This window comes from Empidonax traillii, unplaced genomic scaffold (genome assembly GCF_003031625.1).
Source record: "Empidonax traillii isolate 1590-97213 ecotype Southwest subspecies unplaced genomic scaffold, ASM303162v1 scaffold25:size3598162, whole genome shotgun sequence".
Taxonomy (NCBI): Eukaryota; Metazoa; Chordata; class Aves; order Passeriformes; family Tyrannidae; genus Empidonax; species Empidonax traillii.
The window spans coordinates 1,922,440-1,941,088 of NW_020955218.1; the positions used below are offsets into that span (position 1 = coordinate 1,922,440).

The 18,649-nt window shown below is 44.1% G+C and overlaps 1 protein-coding gene across 2 annotated transcripts in view; it reads right to left on the minus strand.

Moving 5' to 3' along the window:
* Positions 1 to 18,649, minus strand: part of LOC114069031 (cat eye syndrome critical region protein 2) — a 100,871-nt gene that overhangs the window by 32,629 nt on the left and 49,593 nt on the right. For both annotated transcript variants that reach the window (XR_003573708.1, XM_027905573.1), the window contains exon 2: positions 18,236 to 18,330. The gene's annotated coding sequence lies outside the window, so the exon portion shown is untranslated. The remainder of the gene's footprint in view (positions 1 to 18,235; positions 18,331 to 18,649) is intronic.

Consider the following 18,649-nt stretch of genomic DNA (forward strand, 5'->3'; position numbering starts at 1 on the left):
AAAAAAAAAAAAAAAAAAAAAAAAAAAAAAAAGGGAAAAAAAAGAGACAGCTTTGACGAGCTTTCAGAATAGAGTGATGAGAATATCTTTTCCTGGAAGCAGGAAGGCAACAACTCTATTTGGATGCTTAGTCAGTTGCAGAAGGGAAATGACTGTAAGCTCTCAGGGAAAATTCCATTTTCAGCCCCCCAAGTTTAGTTCTTCCACTCTGTCAGAGGTCAAGGTAGAAGATTATTTCATCAAGTCTGATACAGAGGTTCTGGCTATTTCCAATAAAATTGTCTGAAAAAATAGTTTCCCTAGGATCCTGAATGACTAGTGAGTGACAAAGACTGGCCAGGAAGAAGCCACAAAAATAACAGGGTTTTATCTGCTCCAATTTTTTTTCTGGCTAAATTTTTTTTCTCCCTAGAAAAAAGGGGAAAAGGCATGGAAAAAAGGTGATCAGACAGATGCTTTTGCTGTTTGCACGAGTTCACTCATCTTGCTCTATCATTTTGGCTGCTCTCAAAGAAAACTGATCCAGGAAGCCCCTCAATTCCAGAGGATCATCTGAAATCTTTGCCTATGTAGCTCTCTTTCCCCCTGGGGACTGGCTCTGTTGACTTAACCAACTTGGTTTGAGTTTGACTTCACATAAGTGGCTAACACTAGAAATTTCCGCCATCCACCCAGTGTTCAATGCATTACAAGCTCTGTTCTTAAGAGCACTTTTGAGTTCCTACCCCCATCAATTTCCAAAGACAGCTACTGTGCATTTGTCGCTTTGAATAAGGATAGAAATGAGAACCAGAGATGGGAAACAGATGTCTCAAGGCATTCCCAATCACTCTCAATCTCGCCCAATTTATATTTTCCCTCTTAATGGGAATCGACCTCTTTTCTCCAGACAAATGCAGGGTGCTCGTCTTCAGCCTGTCTGCCACACCTTCAGTTAGTTTCATTCAGCCTGTCTCTGATATATTTCCCTTTGAAAAAGTTTCTCAAACAGCCCCTTCAGTTTGGAGAAGAAAACCTGCAGGGAGCACAGCAATCTGTGAGAACTCTGCCCTTGGGTTTTCTGAGCAGAAATGCTCCGGGCCAACTGCTCAGAATTAAAATTCAAACCCAGGAACCAGAGAGAGAGGGTCCAGGAATGGAATGACCTGGATACAGTCTGTTAAATACCCTTCTTTCAAGTTCACTAATAGGACAGTGATACACTTGCAGGTATGCCAAGTCCTACAGAGTCTCTGCTGCAACTGAGAATCTCTGAAAACCCTTTTGTAGGTGGGAAAAGGGCTGGAAGGAGATAACTGAGACAGGTGTTTCTCTTCTCCAGAGGTTCTCAGCATCACTGAGACTTGCAGAAAACCTCAACTAATGGAGGCAGTGTCAGGTCAGCAATGTCCTTTGTCTATAAACTGAAGCATTCCCAAAGAGGCTGAACTGGTACATGGACACATTCTATCTCAGGGCACATATCCAAATGAAAACCAACTCTCTTCTGAAAGTAAACTGGGAGTTCTAGAAACAATTTACAAAGAAGTGTGAAACCACAGGCACGACTGTCACCACATGTCAACCACTTCCTCACATACGGCATAACCATCTTCCATACAGCTCATTAAGCCAAGGAAAAGTATTACAGAAATCAACTGTAAGAGATCAGAAGAGGTACCTCACAGTACTCTGCAATTGTAAAACTTCATCCTTCCAACCCCTTTCTTCCATCCCAACTTTGTATTCCCATCATTAGTATTCCAGAAAACTGAGACAAAATTTCCCTCACTTGTTAAAACATCTCTTACCATGCAGTTGCCCCCTGATGTGCAAAGCAATTTGGATAGCTGTAGTGGGGCAGTGCTGGAACAGTACCTGCATATCTGTGTGATACATCCCACACAGATGCAGATGATTTTTCCTGAGCCCAATGCAATTCTTAGTCTCATCCCTGGCTGTGTTCTGAAAACCAAAGGGTTGTTACTAGAGGTCCCCACCTTTCTTTGCAAAGATTAGAAAGGAGGTCAAAGCTGACCTGCAAGTGTGGTTGAAAGTTTTAATCACATGTTGCAGACCTCTGCATATACAAAACAAAATCTGGGGCACAGGGAAGGACATGACCGAGCACATCCATGTCAAAGGGGAGGAACAGAGTCAGACAATCCACAAGAGCACCAGCAAGGCTGCAGCTCAAGTTGCCTGTGATCTTTAGCAGCAGCTGCAAAAAAATCAGGGCATAAAGAAGATGGAGCAAGTTGAAGGAGGGGCTGCTCTCCAACATGGGTATCAGCGTCCAGAACAGCCAGAGAAATGATACACCACCCCCTGACAGCTCAGCGCCGCAGCCCGGCCATCTGCTGCCCGGCTGCCTCCCAAAGAGGGAGGTTTCTCTGTGCTCCAGGAGAGGGGAGCTGAGGACTCCTCCCCCCGCCTGGCGATCCCAGTGGCTTCCCCTGCCCGCGGGAGAGGCACCCTTCCCACCGCCTGGGCTTTTAACGCGTGGGGTCATGCTCTGCTGTCACAAAAACAAGCTTGGCCAGCCTGCCCGGCTTCCCGGAGGGGCTCCTTTGGAGACCTCTGGAAGAGAGGGTGAAAGTTTCACAGAGCTGATGGGATGTATGGAAAAATTTGGTCTGAGCTTATGGTGTGCACACTTGGGAGGCAACAGCTGCACCCAGAGACCCCAGCCCCCCAGGCACTCTCTAGGGCAAACCAAACGTGAAATTCTTTTTGAGCAAACCCAGCACCCTCGGGGCTGGAATTATGTGTACACATACACACACACATCCACGCTTATTTTTTTTATCCTCATGCCCAAAGGAAGCACTTGTGGTCTTTGATTTAAAGACTCCAAAGTAAGTCAAGTCTTGGCTGGAAAACTGTAAACAAAATCAAGCCAAACAAACAAAAGCAAAACCAAACACTGATTCAGTAAGAGAGTCTCCGTGTCAATCTGCACTTCCTGCAGGCAGGATGCCATAGCCTGAGCGTGGAATTACTGCTACGGCACACTGCCCTATCTGGTCTATTGCTGCCAATTTTGGTACAAGCCCTCCCCCTACACACATCCCTTAAAAAATACCCTAAACACAAGCCCTCACCCCCAAACTCCCAATCCTGTGGGAGTAAATATTGGATCAAGAGAAACATTAGGGTAAGGACTTGGAAATATTGGAGACAAAAATCTCACAGTGATGCTCAGATACTGCTGGCACACAAAAATAAGCCTTCTGAAAGTTCAGATGCCAAATAATTGCCTGGACCACTAGCTAGAATATCTATCATGTTGACAGTGTTTTAGGTCTCTTGTTTCATTTAATTTACAAAATGCAACGGAAGAGTAAATACTGGAACACTCTTGAGCTGAAACTGCTGGGAAAATGGCAAGCCTGACCTGCATCTAATCCCAGACAGTATATTGTTCTTCAGATTAAAACCAAGAACCCTGACAAAACCAAGGGATGACGGAGAGCAGGAACAACAATAGACCTCTTCCACCTCCTACCCAAGAGTTGTATGTCAGAGGAACATGGAAAACAAGACTGGGAGAGCTCAGCCTTTCCCTCAAGGACCATTTAAACAGGAATATAATTACTCTTGCGGCTCTTATTAGACTGTTAGCCAGGAAGAAAAATAATAGAGGTGATACTTGTGTCTGGTAAACGCTTTAAAAAGCTGAAAAAGACTCAGATGCCCCAGTTACACAGCACAAGCATTGCTTTTAGGAGTTCTTAGTACTAAATGAGAAAGGACTTCTTGGTCATCTGATTCACAGCACATAAGAGAACTGGCTTTCCTTCTGTGATCTCTCTAGTTAAAAGAAAAAACAATCTCAAAAATCAAGGTCTTATCAGAACAGACGTTTTATCATGGAATTAATTTTATGGACTGAAGATATTTCACCTTATGGGCTGGCACCTTTTAAGTTCTGAATTGGCAAAAAGACATCAGCTTGGTGTTGAGAGTCACTCAGGTGTTAATGAGAGCATTAACTGACAGATGGCATTCAAGATATTTCTCGCCTCTCCAATGAAGACAGCTTCTTTGCTACAGCAGAGATCAGGAAAGCTTAATTCTTAACAAGCATACAATGCCTTGGCACAAAGGCAAGCCCTCTGGAAGGTAATGGGAAGGATTCAGGGTTTGCTGGGATGACCTCAGTCAAACATCATTAACAGGGTCAGGAGAAGCAAAGCCTATTTCAGAAGAAAAAAAAATAATGTAAGGACCCTCATGATCCATCTATCGTGGCTTGTCAGAAAGAGAAAGCTTAGGCTGACCTTAGAAGCAATATGAGTTACTACTACCAGCCTGACCTTGAGTTCTCATGTAACAATGGAGACTTTTTTTTTTTTTTTACTGTATTAATGAGCTTTCTTATCTGAGGTGGGGGAGGAGGCTTTATGGACCAGTTGGTACTTCACCTTCAAACAATTTACCGTACTGAGAAACTAAGTCAAGTATGATGCGGGGGGAAAAAATGCTACCCCATCCTTCTTGGGGAGGAAAAGGGTTGGGTAGGTATCCTTCCAAGCCCTCCTTATGCAGCCTGCTCAGCAGGCGTGCAAGCCAGAAGAAACTATGTCCTCCTCAGACCATGGGCCAACTTGTCATCAGGGTGGCCAAACTGGCAGAGGCTCAAGGGCAACAAGCACCCTGAAGGGTCTCTGTACAAAACACTTCACTGCGGCAGAGCAAAATGACGGAGAAGCTGGAGATCCAGGAACCGTGACCTTAAACTTTAACAGCCACATTCCGTTTCCAATTCAACGAGCAGTGCCACTAGTTGTACTGCTGAGGTGGAGAGACTTAAAAAATTCCAGCCAGAAACAGCCTAGAGGGAGGCAGTGACTCCTGGGTGCACCACGCTTGTGACAGACCTCAGCAAGGTCCAACCCTGGCAGAGCCCCTGTGATGGAGGAAACAAAACACCTGGGCTCATCCTGCCTTCCAATGCCTTTTTTGAAACATGCCTGGAGAAAACCTGCTGACCTACTAGTGGCTGTGAACAAAAGCAGGACAGCTGACATTAATGGACCCTGAATGAGACCACAAAGTGGTGGTGGTGGAAATAAAATTCAAATTACATTGTTCAAAGCTCTAGAATGAAGTTTCTCCTTCCAAAGTAGTGAAGACAGCAGAGACCGCTGGAGTACAAGGCCATCACAAGGCATGCACAGGCCTGCCTTTTGGCTTCCACTGCAAGCTTGAACTAGTTTCTTGACCTTGCTGAAGCCTCAGTAATTCTGTGGCTTACCTGTGTGGCCATCAGGAGCACTGGCAGTGAAGGGAAAGAGAAAGACACATGAAGAATTGAGCGGGTCGACTGCTCTGAGCCCTACACACAAGGACATTTGTCTCCGCCACTGCTGAACATGGAAAGACAGTCTTTCTATGTTAGAACCATGGTTTTATTTCAAAACATAAGGACAAAATATTAGCTGGTTAGCGAATGTTAAGTAGAGGCAGCTCTTCCCTAAAATAGTCCAGTCTAACTCCTGGATTTGGCAGTCTGAAATATGAGTGATTGGAGGTTTCCACATCCATGAAAGAGACATCCAAAGGTCTCCACAAAAGTAAAGGCCAGCAGAGTAATTTCAGCACCCCAGCAATTCCTCTTCCCTGCCTCTCTCTTGTCCATCCCATAACTTGCTTCCAGAATTCAAATGTGGCCCTGAGTCCAGACCAAACCAAGAATATGCTGAAAAGATGCTTAGAGAAGACAATGGGGTTCTGGATGTTTCCTCCAATATGATAACATAAAGTTAGGACAGGAGCTTCTCCAGAAAGAGCTGCTCAACCTTGCTAAGGAAATCTAATTTACATGGTTGGATGCTGTGGAATCCACTGCCTTTCCAGCTGAACTCCTTACGTGTTTGTGTTTGGGAGAGAGAAAAAAATCAGCTAAGAAACCCCATGGCTGTCACCAGCTAAGAACATTCCTACTCCTTGTCTTCCTCCATCTTACCTTGAGCGATCTCCCACACAATAAAAACTGGGGAAGCTGGAAGGGGAGCTGGCAGATATGCTGTATCCCACAGAGAAGCAGAATAGGAACAGCTATGGAGCGAGGCAGTGTCTCTGGGGAGGCAGAGAGAATGGAGAGCTGATGTGGGCTGTCTAGTCTAATAAGGGATCACACCACAGGAGCATGTGCTGGCTTGACAGAAGCAAGTGCAGCCACTTAACCTGGGTATGACAGCTGAAGTAGGAGCATTGCTTTGCTACCCCAAAAAAAGTAGAGTATGAAGGAAGAAGAGGAAGGCATGAGGTCACTGCAGCTGCCCACCCTTCAGGAAGGTTCCAGGTCTGCTTGTTCAGACTCCTCACCCCAGCCACAGCCATAAAGCTGAGCAACCAAGGAACGTTTCAGTTTGGGCTCCTTAGCACTACTAGGCCACACTCAGCAACTCTTGAACTAGATGGAGATGTCCTTTAATCTCTCCTCAGCTGATATGTGCTGCCTTTCACCCCTTTTCCCTCACACAAAGGACAGGAGGCAGCAAGTCCACCCCTCCTAGGGGAGACGCCAGCCCTAGGAACTGAACTCATCTCAGACACCAGCGTGGCAAAAGGGCACACTCTGATCTTCCCCAGCTGCCTTTGGTCCACACATCTCCACTGGTTTGGCTCTTATCTAGCAACAACCCTATGAATGACACAGCTGGCTGGGGGTGATTTGTTTGTTATTTTGCTGAGAAAAAGCAGAAAAGCAGCAGAGATACCGGCACAGATACAGCACTGTCCCGCCTTGGTCTCTTCTGGAAAGGCGCTTTCCTTGGGCTGGCAAATGCCGGTGACAGGCAGGAGAGCTGAGATAAGTGTCTATTTGATCTCCTTTCCCCCATTTACCCTGGATTTTCCACTGCTTTATGTTCACAAAATGCCAAGGCAACTAATCAGTGCTCTGTGACCCCTGTTAATTGGGCTGTGCGAGAGAAAGGCAGCACCGGCAGGAGAAATCACACATACCTGTTACTTTGAACTGTCCTGTCATATTCCTGCTTGTAGGAGGCTCCAAGCACCCTTCTGTGAGCCAGGGCTGCTCTATTTTCATCACCATCCCCTGGATCAGCAGGAGTGGCCACAACTGTTCTGGTCCTGCCTCTAAAACCTCAAAGTACAGGGAGGCAACAAAGAGGCACGTTGTTGCTTCTCCTTCAGTGTGAGAAGGTGAAATTAATTTTGGGTGAAGGAAACATAGCCTGAAGGCACTGATGGCCCTTCTTTTACCTATGCCTAACTGCTCCTCACTGCCCTTATCTGCCTTGCTGTTGCTCCCCCTCACACTCCCCACCACAATAGCAGGAAGAAGTGAGCAGATGCCCGGCATCCATCTCCCCATCCCAAGAGACCGGCAGCCTATTTGGCCAAGTGAGCCAGGGAAAGAAAGCAATTGGTGTGAAGATGTAAAGCGTTGGAGAAAAGAGGGTTTGGATTTGCCAAGCCTGGTGGATTATGCGGTTCTTGGAGGATGAGGAAGACACATATGGTTAACTAGATGCATGCTGGGTGCAGGGGCCTGCATTTGATTTGTAGGTAGGAGCAAGGGCAGTTTGTGTGGGTTTTTTTGTTTGATTATGGGAAGGAAGAAATATGAATATGAGCAGCTATGAAACCAGAGCAGCCAGAAATATCCCAAACAACAGCTGAAGGCATATGGTACCAAAGGAAGAGAAAGTCCTGGGGGCAAAGGGGATAAGCAGGAGAGTGCACACACTGCCCAGAGAGATTCAGAGAATATTAATGGGATTAAAATAAAACTTAAAACATAATGACTGCCTATTTATCTTTCAGTGCTGGCTCAACCCTTCCTTCAGACTCAGTGGGTCTCTGCACAATCTCCACGAAGGGTTGACTTGTGCTCTCAATGCGTGCAGGGGGGTTTAGGGCAGTGGTATGGACAGAGAAGCAGGAACTCCCTCCCCCACTACTGATGCTGCAATTTGAGTGAAAACTGGTAATGACAAATCAATGAGTTGGATAACTGGATTAAAAAGGGGGGAAAATCATTCTGCTGAAAGATTCTAAAACATCACTACATTGAGCCAACAGTATTGTTATGTATATTTGTGAAAACATGAATTAATATAGGCATAGATGAACAGAAAGGATTATTCACCTTGAAGGAATACAAACAAGAGATAAACTGAGACAGTTTTAAAAATTGTCTTTCCCCTTATTTACATCAGGACACTAAATTAGAGAGTGATTGTGCTGTTTTCTATGGGCATTGTTGATTTTGACTCAGGGTGACCATGTTCATGCCAAGTGCCACCCTCTCAGATACTCTGCACTTCAGTTGATTCAATTTTACCTTTAAGATATTACCTTGAAACCATCAGTCAAAGGGTGCAAGAACAAAGCAGTTGCATTCAGTGTGATGCACAGACCGTAAGATCAGCAAGGGTAAGTTTAGACTCCAAGAGGAAACCGACTCTATAATCAGCCACTAACATGCATTTTCCTACCTTCCATCTCATTGAAACTTGCACCACAGCTCCAGCACAGAGGGAAGCAGATGATACTGCAGCTAATTTTTCTCTTCTTACTTAAAAATAGAGACCTCAGTTCACCGAGATATGGCTGAAATTGTAGAATACTGAGCATCTGGAAATACACAGGAACCTCCAGAAAACTCCTGGTAAGAGTCTGTCAGATATCCTGCCTGTCTAAATGGGAAGAAGACTTGAGTGTCCCTCAAGCAGTAAGAGGTTTCTGCTTCCTTAGTGGAGGTTGCACTGAGTAGTCCATCAGCCACAGAAGGGACAAGCTGCATGTTCCCAAAAGGGACAGCCACTCTTTTCCTGCCTTGAGGAATCAATCTGTTGAGCCAAGAGAGCCCAAGAAAGAGGCAATAACAGTTACTAAAGCTTTACCCAGAAATGGAGGCACAGCAAATGGTACCAGTGCTGATGCCATCACATATTATGTCTGAGGTGGAAAGGACCAGGGAAAGAAGTTATCTCACCCCATCACCTATGATAAATTAATAATAAAACTGAAAATGCCTGCCATCACACCTAAAAAATTTTGCTGTCACGCTGGCATGTGACTCTGCAAGAAGATAAAAGGGAGATATCTAAGTGTAGGTCGTATCTTGCCATGTGATGACATTGATTTTGTCTGGGGAAGGGCCAGGGAAAATGGTTTTCATTAAGCAATGAATTCCCTGGCATGCTAGTGAATAGAGTCAGAGCTGAGGAAAGCTGGAGCCCAACACTTCCCCATCCAAGGAGATCTATCCCTGCAGCTAGACTGGGAACATGAATTTTCCCCCGAGAGTATGTTCACATCAAGAGGCAAGAATCCCCTGAGATCCTGAAGTGCAGAATATTCTGTCATGTTGAAAATCAGAAAATGAGTAATGAGATCAGTGGCAAAGGCAGACTGGCAGGAGGTAGAAGAGAGGTCCTGAGTCTCAGAGCCAACTCCAGGTTGTGTACTGAAGGCACTGGAGATACACTGGTACTAAAGGATGGGGAGATAATGGTGATGAGATGTCCTGATGATTGGTACTGAAGCTGCTGGTACTGGTGCAGAGCAGGACAGCCAGCTGTGGGAAGCATGCACTGACCTGTGGGGCACAGCTGGTCCTCTGGTGAAGCATAAGATCACCAAGAGAAGATTAAGCAACACAGATGCCAAATTGGAGATTTTATAGGCACATCATCAAGCTCGATGATATCGACAGATTTAATGTTGTCAGTAAATTATGTCATGTTTTGGATGCAACAGAAAATCAAAGAACCTAAGTTCTCCTCAGAGCAGTAAATCCAAGGCGCACCAGTTCCGAGGGTCAGTTTTAGAGCTCAAGAAGCAATTCCTAAGTCTGAAAATAAAACCTTCTGACTGGATATTTCTGAGCACAACTTAACAAAGGAAGGTACCTTTCCCCCCAACAGATAGACAGGAGGCCAGATTTTTGTCAGCCTTGTAAAGAAAGTCAGACAGACAAAAGCAGGAGGGTCCCTTGCCGCATGAAATGCTGATCCCTGATCAGTAAGTGAATCTCCTCCAGTCCCAAAAGGGATGGATGCCTTCCAGCACCTCTCAGGAATTCAGAGTGCTGCATTCTTCTCTGCCAATTTCTTCCCGGAGGTTTATCACACTGAGGATGGGAATCGCTTATAGGCATAACGATCCCACAGCCAGGACAGCGTTTGAAGCCCGGGGGCTTCTGCATTGCTTCTGTGTCAAGTACCTTCGGCTTTGAATAACAAAAGGCAATCTCTTGAAGGATCAAAAAGGAAAACAAAAAGAAACGGTGTTAGAACTATTTATTAACTAACCCGAAAACGAGTTACAGGTTGTTTGATACAATAAAAAGGGAGGGAGAAAGATCTAAGTGCTCAGGAGAGAACAAGTACCTTGGGGGAAGCCAACTCTGTCATTCCCAAGGGGGGGGATTTGGGTGACACTGGTGAGGGGTGAAAAGCCTGGCAAGATGCAGACAGTGGGTGATGCTTTGAAGGGTTCTGCTAAGGGAGTCTTCGGTTCGTGCACGTTGGGTTACTGATCTGACCTGGAAAAGACGTGCAGGGAGGGATGATAATGGTTACACAGACAAATGAAATGTGAGGATGGCTGCTGCACTCCCTGCTCTTGCCACACTCTGCTTCATGTGCCCACTTTGACTCTTAATAGTTTAGTATCCTATTCTGTGTGACCTTGACAACCAACCGCACAGTGTATGCCCAACAAGAAGCCACTCTGGATGTGATGAAATGAAGATCAAGCCATAGCAGTCTCTACCTCAGGAGGGATGAACACAGTCTTCCGGATGAATAAAGGAATGTATCTAGAGCCCACTTTCACCTTGTGATTGAGCAGCAAGGGCTTTGGTTTCTCAGTGATGGCATTTCATTTCACTTCATCCATCAATTACCTTCACCTGCATCTAAACAAGCTTTGATTTGTGCTCGCCTATTTTAATCCACATGCTTCTTTCTTTTCTACTGCTGTTATTTGAGGGTGACTCTCCTGAAGAGCAGCAGATCGACCCTTGGGAGTCGGAGCTGATTAACTTACAAAAGACCCAAATACATCTCCCATATTCTGAAAGAGCAAATAGGAATGGGGCTTACCAGTGCTCAGCATTCAGACTGGAAGAGGATCATTACTTACTATTCATTCCTGGATCCTTGAAGAACAAGTGAAGCCAGCTTAATGCTGCATTGTTCATTCCTAGTGCCCATCAACAGAAAGCATGCTCCCAATTCATAGCCACAAGGAAAGACAACAGTATCGCTGTGGCATAAGCACTTCTGATTGTTTAGGGGCTGCAGAGAGGACCTTAGGGTATTACAGTGATGATGAGCACTGTGGGGAAGAAGCTAGAGTTATTGTCTTGATGATGATGGGGAAATAGGACACATGGTGTATTATAGCACAAATCCATATGAAACAAGCCCTTATGTGCCTTGCTGCTCATAGAAAAATACACTTAATGTCAGAGGAAAGAGCCCCTTGAGAGGCACAAAACACCCAGTGTGGGGTTGCCTTGAAGCAAATAAGCTTAGCAAATTCATTACTTAGAACCAGCCCCGTACATTACAAGTTTCTGGAGACCTTGGATAAAACTAAGTTTTTACAGATAAATAGGTCCAAAAGAAGTCCCTTTGGGGATTTGTTTTAGAACAGGTCTTTCATCTTCTTTTCTCTGAAGTTTAAACCACTACACTGTTTGAGCCAGAAAGAAACTGAGGAAGGATGGATGGTGAAATGGGAGAAAAAGTAAAAGCACAGGTGACTCAGAACAGAGGTTGACATGACAAACCAAATTATTGTAGTGGCCTAGCAGCTGGTCAGCAGCCATCCCAGCTGTTCACTGAGCCCACTGAGGCTAAAAGGCTCCAAAAAAACCAAACTTCAGAACTTCTCCTATATTAAACCAGTCTCCAATATTAAAAAAAAAGGGTTAATATTAACCCTTGGACTAAAGATTGGTTTCTGAACTTGGCTGGGGTGCAGGGAAGTGGTGTGCAAAACCAGCTGTGCTGGAGCAAAAATCCTGCAGTGTTTTGGAGCATCACTGTCTTAAAACGCAAGTCTCAAAAGTGAGGGCAAAGGTTTCACATTAGGAGAATTTCCACATCCCATTCCCCTCTCTCCATAATCCTTTGTCTTCTCCCTTGAAAGAAGAAGATATTTTCACTTGCCTTCTCAGTTTCTTCTTTCATAATTGCTTTCTTCTTCCTCTCCAGAGTACTTGCTTTGCAACATCAAGAACTCATAAATACAGCTGTCCCTTTCATATTTCATGCTCTGACACTGGCACGATGACATCACTGCAGTCTCTCCAAGACCCTTCGCTGACTGTTCTTTGAAGTTTAGCCACCTATTCCTCCCTGTCAATGTTTTGCATAACTCCCTCTCCCCAGCAATCCAATCTGTTTGTCTCTCATCCATCTGCCCTGACAATAACAGCTTTTCCTCTTTTTCTTCCACCATTTTCAGTCCTTATTCTCCACCACATCTATGGAATAGCACTTCCAGAACATGCTACCAACTTTTCTTCAAACTCTTCTTTAAAGATTCATTTTATCCATCTGAGAATCAAAGACATTTACTTAGCTTTAGTTATACTTGAACTCTGTAATTTTATTCCACTGTGCTTCTCATTAATCTCTGAATGACCGTGTTATTTTACTGCTGTAATCTCATCCTTCCTTTCCCAACACCTGCCAGCTGCCTCATTTTCACTTTTTACCCTTTAAAAGGCTCACCTTGCATGGCTTGGCTATTATTATAATAAATATTAAAATTAGATTTAAGATGAGCAATGTAGCCACTTCATCTCCCTTGCCCCCTAATGGTGTCTCCTGTGCTGATGCTACTGAGTTGATTCCAGAGGCCATCCACCAATATCCGTGATGTATGCAAGGCAGCACCTGTTAAAAGTCAGACTGTAAATAATGGTGATCTTGTTGATATTCACTTGGCATTCATGAATATGATTCTGAGTTAGTGAGGTGCTTTGTGGCTGGGCCATTGGAGCAGTTGTTATAATCAAGGTCAGTGGCACAACTGCAAGACACGGCTGTTAAAACTTCTTCCAAATGTGAGGGGCACCAGGTCTGCTGTGACTGAGTTCAGTGCCTGCCCCACATCTTATGGTATGGACTGAAGTGTTGAATTCATTCAGACTGTCTTAGTGCCTTGGCTTAGCTAGTCCCACAGCTCAGTTCACCACAGTGTCCATGAGCCTGAAAACCCGGCACTGGTTTGCTGGCTATTCGTGTTCACCTGCCACTCTATCCCCTAGACCAGACCGACACACAGCTCATGTCGGTTATTTGCAGGACACAGCTCATGTAGTCACACGCAGAGGGTGATTTCAACATGTTAAGCATTTTACTGAGGTCCCTTTTACCGAAACATGAGAGCTGGGGTAACCCCCAGAGTGCCTGTAAAGGCAGAGTCTGCTCAGAATAAAGGACAAGGAACGGAAAAAGTGACAAAGAAGAAGGAAGAAGCAAAATACCCAGAGCTATTAAACGCAAACCTCAGAAAAGGGCATTGTGCCTCAGTGGGTTAGATGATTTCAGATAATTTCTATTTCTTTCTGATGAAAGCTGAAATAAGTGATTACAGAACAAGCATTGGAAAATAAGCAGAATAGAGGCAATACTCTCGATTGGCAATTCAACAAGTAGGAAATACAGCTCTTTAGATGCCATACTGGGAGTATTTCTCAATGCCACCACTAAGGATATGAAAGAAATAATTAAGACAATTGTAGGGAAGGGGAGTTAAGGAATATCATCTTATTATCAATATTAGAATAAACCAGGTGCAAACTACAAGACAAAGACTCCAGGGCTAGTTTACAGATGCCAAAAGAGCTTAAAGTGGGGTGCAAAACTGATGATCCACTTGGGAAGAAAAAAATTCCAGTGCATTAGGAAACAAATAACAAGAAAAGCAATAACTGAAGTTCCTAAGGAAGCAAATGCTGTCTGTTCTACCACAGAAGTCAATTACAGAATTTTCATCTGCTGCGATGGCCAACCTCCTGAGGTGTAAAAAAAAGAAAAGAATCTCAAGGGACATAGAAAAAAAATTCCAGAGATATTGTTTTGATTCCTCACTTTGTCCATGCTAAAAAAAAAAAATGTTATTAGAAAAAACAACTAAGATGTTTTTTGAGGCACAATAGCAACCTACAAAATGCATCCCGATGAGGAATACAATAAAAATCTTTGAAACTTTTTATGCCACCATATTAGAAAAATGGCAAAAGTGCAATAACAGAGCAGTGAAGAATGAGCTTCACCCAAAGAAATGCTGAACAGCGGGAGCTTTTCTAGAATATTTTAGTTGAGTGTACACATCCATGTCACACCATCACTTCTTACTTAAAAACAGCTGCAGAAGGCTCCTGCTGCGGCTGCTGCCGTTAGCTGAAGCTCTGATCTTCCTGTCTTCATACAAGTCATCAAATCGCATTTCCTGCTGGAATTAAAGTAGCAGCCCCTAGGGAGTATGCAGCTACCCAATTTATATCAGAGAGAATCTGAAGCAAGCACCAGGATTTTTTCAAACTGCTTAATTTCAATTTATTTTTTCATAACACCCAAAATCTAATAGGAGTTTTCTCCCTTTCTTCTTTCCAGGTATTTGCATTTTGATACAACTAAAAGAAAACACAGAGATTTTAAGACCTGTGTGAAAAAGCTAGAAGAAGGAAAAAGGTAAGGGCAATCTCAGAGGCATCGAACCAAACCATGCCTACAGCATAGAATGATGCCTATTGCATTATTAGTAGTTCGATGGTACAGATGGTATGTGGAAACTATGAAGGGCATTTATAAAACAACAAAAGGTGCAGATCATGACACAGAAGTATTCTGGCTCCCAGTGAAAAGAGTTGAGCAATGGGGAAACTGTCCTGGCCAAGTGCTCCAAGCACCCAGTGCCAGGCAAGGACAGCTACAGGGTCACTGCTAAAGATGCCAGAAGCCAGAAATGCAGGCAACTGGGGTTTTTTTTTCTGTATTTCTACAGTACTTAACACAGCAAGAACCAGGTCAATGGAGTATTCCTAACAGCTATGAAAGGTTATGATAAATAAGAGTTTGGAGAAGATCACATAGCATCCCATTAAGTAGTCTCAGTAGTTAAACACGGATATCCATAACTCAAAGAAAGTCTTATGTTACCAGACATTCAACACTCCTTAGCCATCAAGCAAGGTAAAAAGTAGTGTGTAAAAATCACTCATGTATGTGATTTTTTTTTTTTTAAAAAGGCCATCATAAAGAATATCAAAACCAAGGCAAAGCTGCTCTACTTCAAAACCAAGGAACACAGAACCCTACAAAAGTATTAATCTCTTTTTTTTTTCAAAGAATGAAAAGCAAATCAAACTACAGCACGTTAAATTGTGCATTAGAAGGGCTCTCAGTCACTTCCAAAATCACTTGAGAGCACATTATAATTAGCAAAGGTATGTGACAGTTTTATACCCCTCTATGATGCATGATTAAAGCCAGGCACCCCAGCTCTGCCACAAGTTCTGCACGCCATCAAAACAGATGTGACAAGAACTACAAGCTGCTCCCAGATAGACTGTGAGAAAGCATAGGCAGATAACATTTTGGCCATCAAAGATATAAGACACGATACAAAACTAATTAAACCTCAAAAGCCCTTGGAGAGGTAGGCAAACCATGTTTTATATGAGGTCATATGTAGCATCCTGTGCTTGAGCCCCAGTGCTCCAGCCCAAGAACAAGGATGAGAACAAGCTCCTGCCTTTCTCTCTGAGGTGCAACAGGGAGTGAATTTTACAGCCTGGATATTAACAGCTCACAGCCTCGGCAGGAGGATGGGGAGCACAAACGACTGGAGGGATGCTGCAGTAATGCCACCGTGATGATCTGTGAAACTGCTGATTTTTCCCACACAAGCCAGATACCTCCTGTCTGCCACAGAAAAGTATGGAGCCCTGGCCCACCGTGACAAGTCAATCTAAACTCCACACAAATTCTGCTGCCTTACATTTGCATGTCTTTGTCCGCTGAGCACTCAAAAAGGCTAAACTCCTTACCACTAACTAGGGACAAACAGGGTACAGTAGGGAAGCTGTGCCTCAGACAAGGCCTCTTGAACTGGGGTTAAAGGTGTTGGAAATAAATGTGAAAAGGAACAAGGAGAATTTCAGGCTTTTGGATAAATATCCTGCATTTGGTTTGTAGGTGTGAAACAGTGTGTCATGTTTGTTTCTGAGAAGCCTATCCAAGCCGTCATTTTTATTCTCATTTATCTACAGATTTTAATATTTACACCACATCTTAATGCTTCTTCCTTCATGACTTGCCTCTGCATACAGCACCTTTCCTTCTGTTTCCCCCACTGGCTCCCCCACTGGCTTCCTCTGAGGTGCTTCAGAGTTCACCTCTGTAACATCCCAGTAGCTCCAGGCAGTTTTCCTGATATATTCCTTCAGCCATTTCCACCGCACCACTCCAGTCTTGCTCTTTTCTCATTATGCCCCTGCCCACGAAGTAGTTCCCTCCTGCAGGAGGTGCTGCAGAAAGGCTGCAGCTGGTTTCTCCTTCGGGCACCTCACGCTTTCCTCAGCACAACTGTTTGGGTGAGGTGTGACTTCTCACAACTTCACTATGTGGCTTCACACTCCTCCGTTTCCTTGGGCACCTCTGGTACACGGACAGACACACAACACCCACACAGGTACCAGGCTGCACAAAGCCACTCTTCCTTCCGAGAAGGCACTGTCTCCTTGCAGATTTTACATCTCAGAGTAAACCAAAGCTGCATCTACACAGGCACAACCTGGTAAACGCTGAGTAAATATTGCTGAGCCGCCACATACATGCGTAACCTTCCCCAGACAGACAGACAGATAGACAACTCGCCAATGCACAGCGACTCAGCCATGATTCATCCCTGAATTCTGTGAGTTAAAACAGTTGTGAAAGGGGAGGCAATTACACAGTGCAATTGCTGAGTGGACACTCTTAGACCTGGACATTTTTAGAGAATCTCACAATGTGGAATTTATGAATTCCATAAAGGATAAATCTTCCGCTGCTCACAAGGGCGAGGTGGTTAAGGCGGGCAAAAACACCTAAGCCACTACTTTCTGACAGTTTTGGTAAGAAGAAATAAACTTGCAGAATGTTTTTAGGCTGGATTATATCGCTCTGTGGCTATGTTGATGAAGAAGATATACATGACTGCAGTCCCTTTACAATCAATCTTCTTATCAGTTTAATTCAGTGGCAATAAATGCAATACAGACACCTGGTTCAGGTCCTGGTATTCACTGATGCTGAATGTCAACACAGCAATGCAAGAGAATTTTGTTTTTATATATATACACTTGCCACTTAACTATATAATTTTTGTTGAACATTATCAGTTAATTAGAAATAGAGCTTTCAATGCAAGCATCTATGGTTGTGCCTATGCAGTACCCTAAACCTGTCCACAACAGCAGGATCTTGGGAAGCAGGATTGCTTCCAAGTAAGTGCATGTGTTGCCAAACTATCTTTATCTCCACAATTATACCTTGCTACTACATGATTCACAGAAGAACAAATAAAACACACTGCAACAAGCCTTTGCTATCACTGGGAGCACATTTTGCTGTGTGAGTGGCGATTCCCTAAAGAATGATGTTCTACAGATGCCTCAGTTTAGGAGGCTACTTTAGTGGACACTAACAAAGTGTCTCTGGATGTCAAAACTCCAAGAGAATGTGTCAAATCACTTTTCAACATCCTGCAACTGGAGAGATTCCAATGAGCCTCTTATTTTTAAGAAAATAATCATAATTGTCACAATGTAAAGCAATGGTATCTTCCATGCAAGTGAGGTGGCTGCAGAGCAGGAGTTTTATGCTGTGCAATACATATAAATGCCGAAAATATATGTGGTGATTTAAAGACTCAGTGTGATATCACTAATTTGACCAAGCACAGTGCAGAGCGTACCAACAGCACATGTGGGTGTTCACTGCAGGCACTGATGCTACCACAGAGCATCAAACACAGTTGTATGGCATCGGAACAAAGAAGTTTGCTTAACGGGTCTGTACAATTAAAAGCCTACAACTCAACCCAAGAGAGCTGGAATTCCCTTCCACTCGGTGAAGCATCTGGCCTGATTGCTGGTGGCTGCTGATCACTGCCATGTCATCACTCTAAAGCCGTGAAACATCCCCGAGACTGTGTTAATTAGCTCCCCTTGCAGAGTGCTTAAGCCATAGAGGGGGTTACTCACGTGATGTCTCTGCGCTGGTAACAACCTTGAAGAAGGCAGGCGATCAAGTCGCTGATAAACTCCACATCGTCCCTGTGAAGAGCAGCTTCCAGTTCCTATGGAGCAGAAAGGAGAGAGAAAAAAAAAAAACAAACCAACCATCAAACTAATTCCTTAAAATTTGCTGTGAGCTCATCAGGACCAGAAAGACCTGAGCAGCCCCACATACGTGTACAGCAGCAGAGTACACACTAAGTCAGTCAACCTTCCCCATCATTAAAAATACTGCTTCTACTACCTCTTCACTGCAAGAGTTTATGGGAAGACCTTGAAAGGCTTTTACTGAATGTCACTCTTCAGCCAGAAGACTAATGCTTTTGTCTGGATGCAGAAAAATAGGGTTCAGTGAGTCTGAGATACTACAGTCTAATAAGA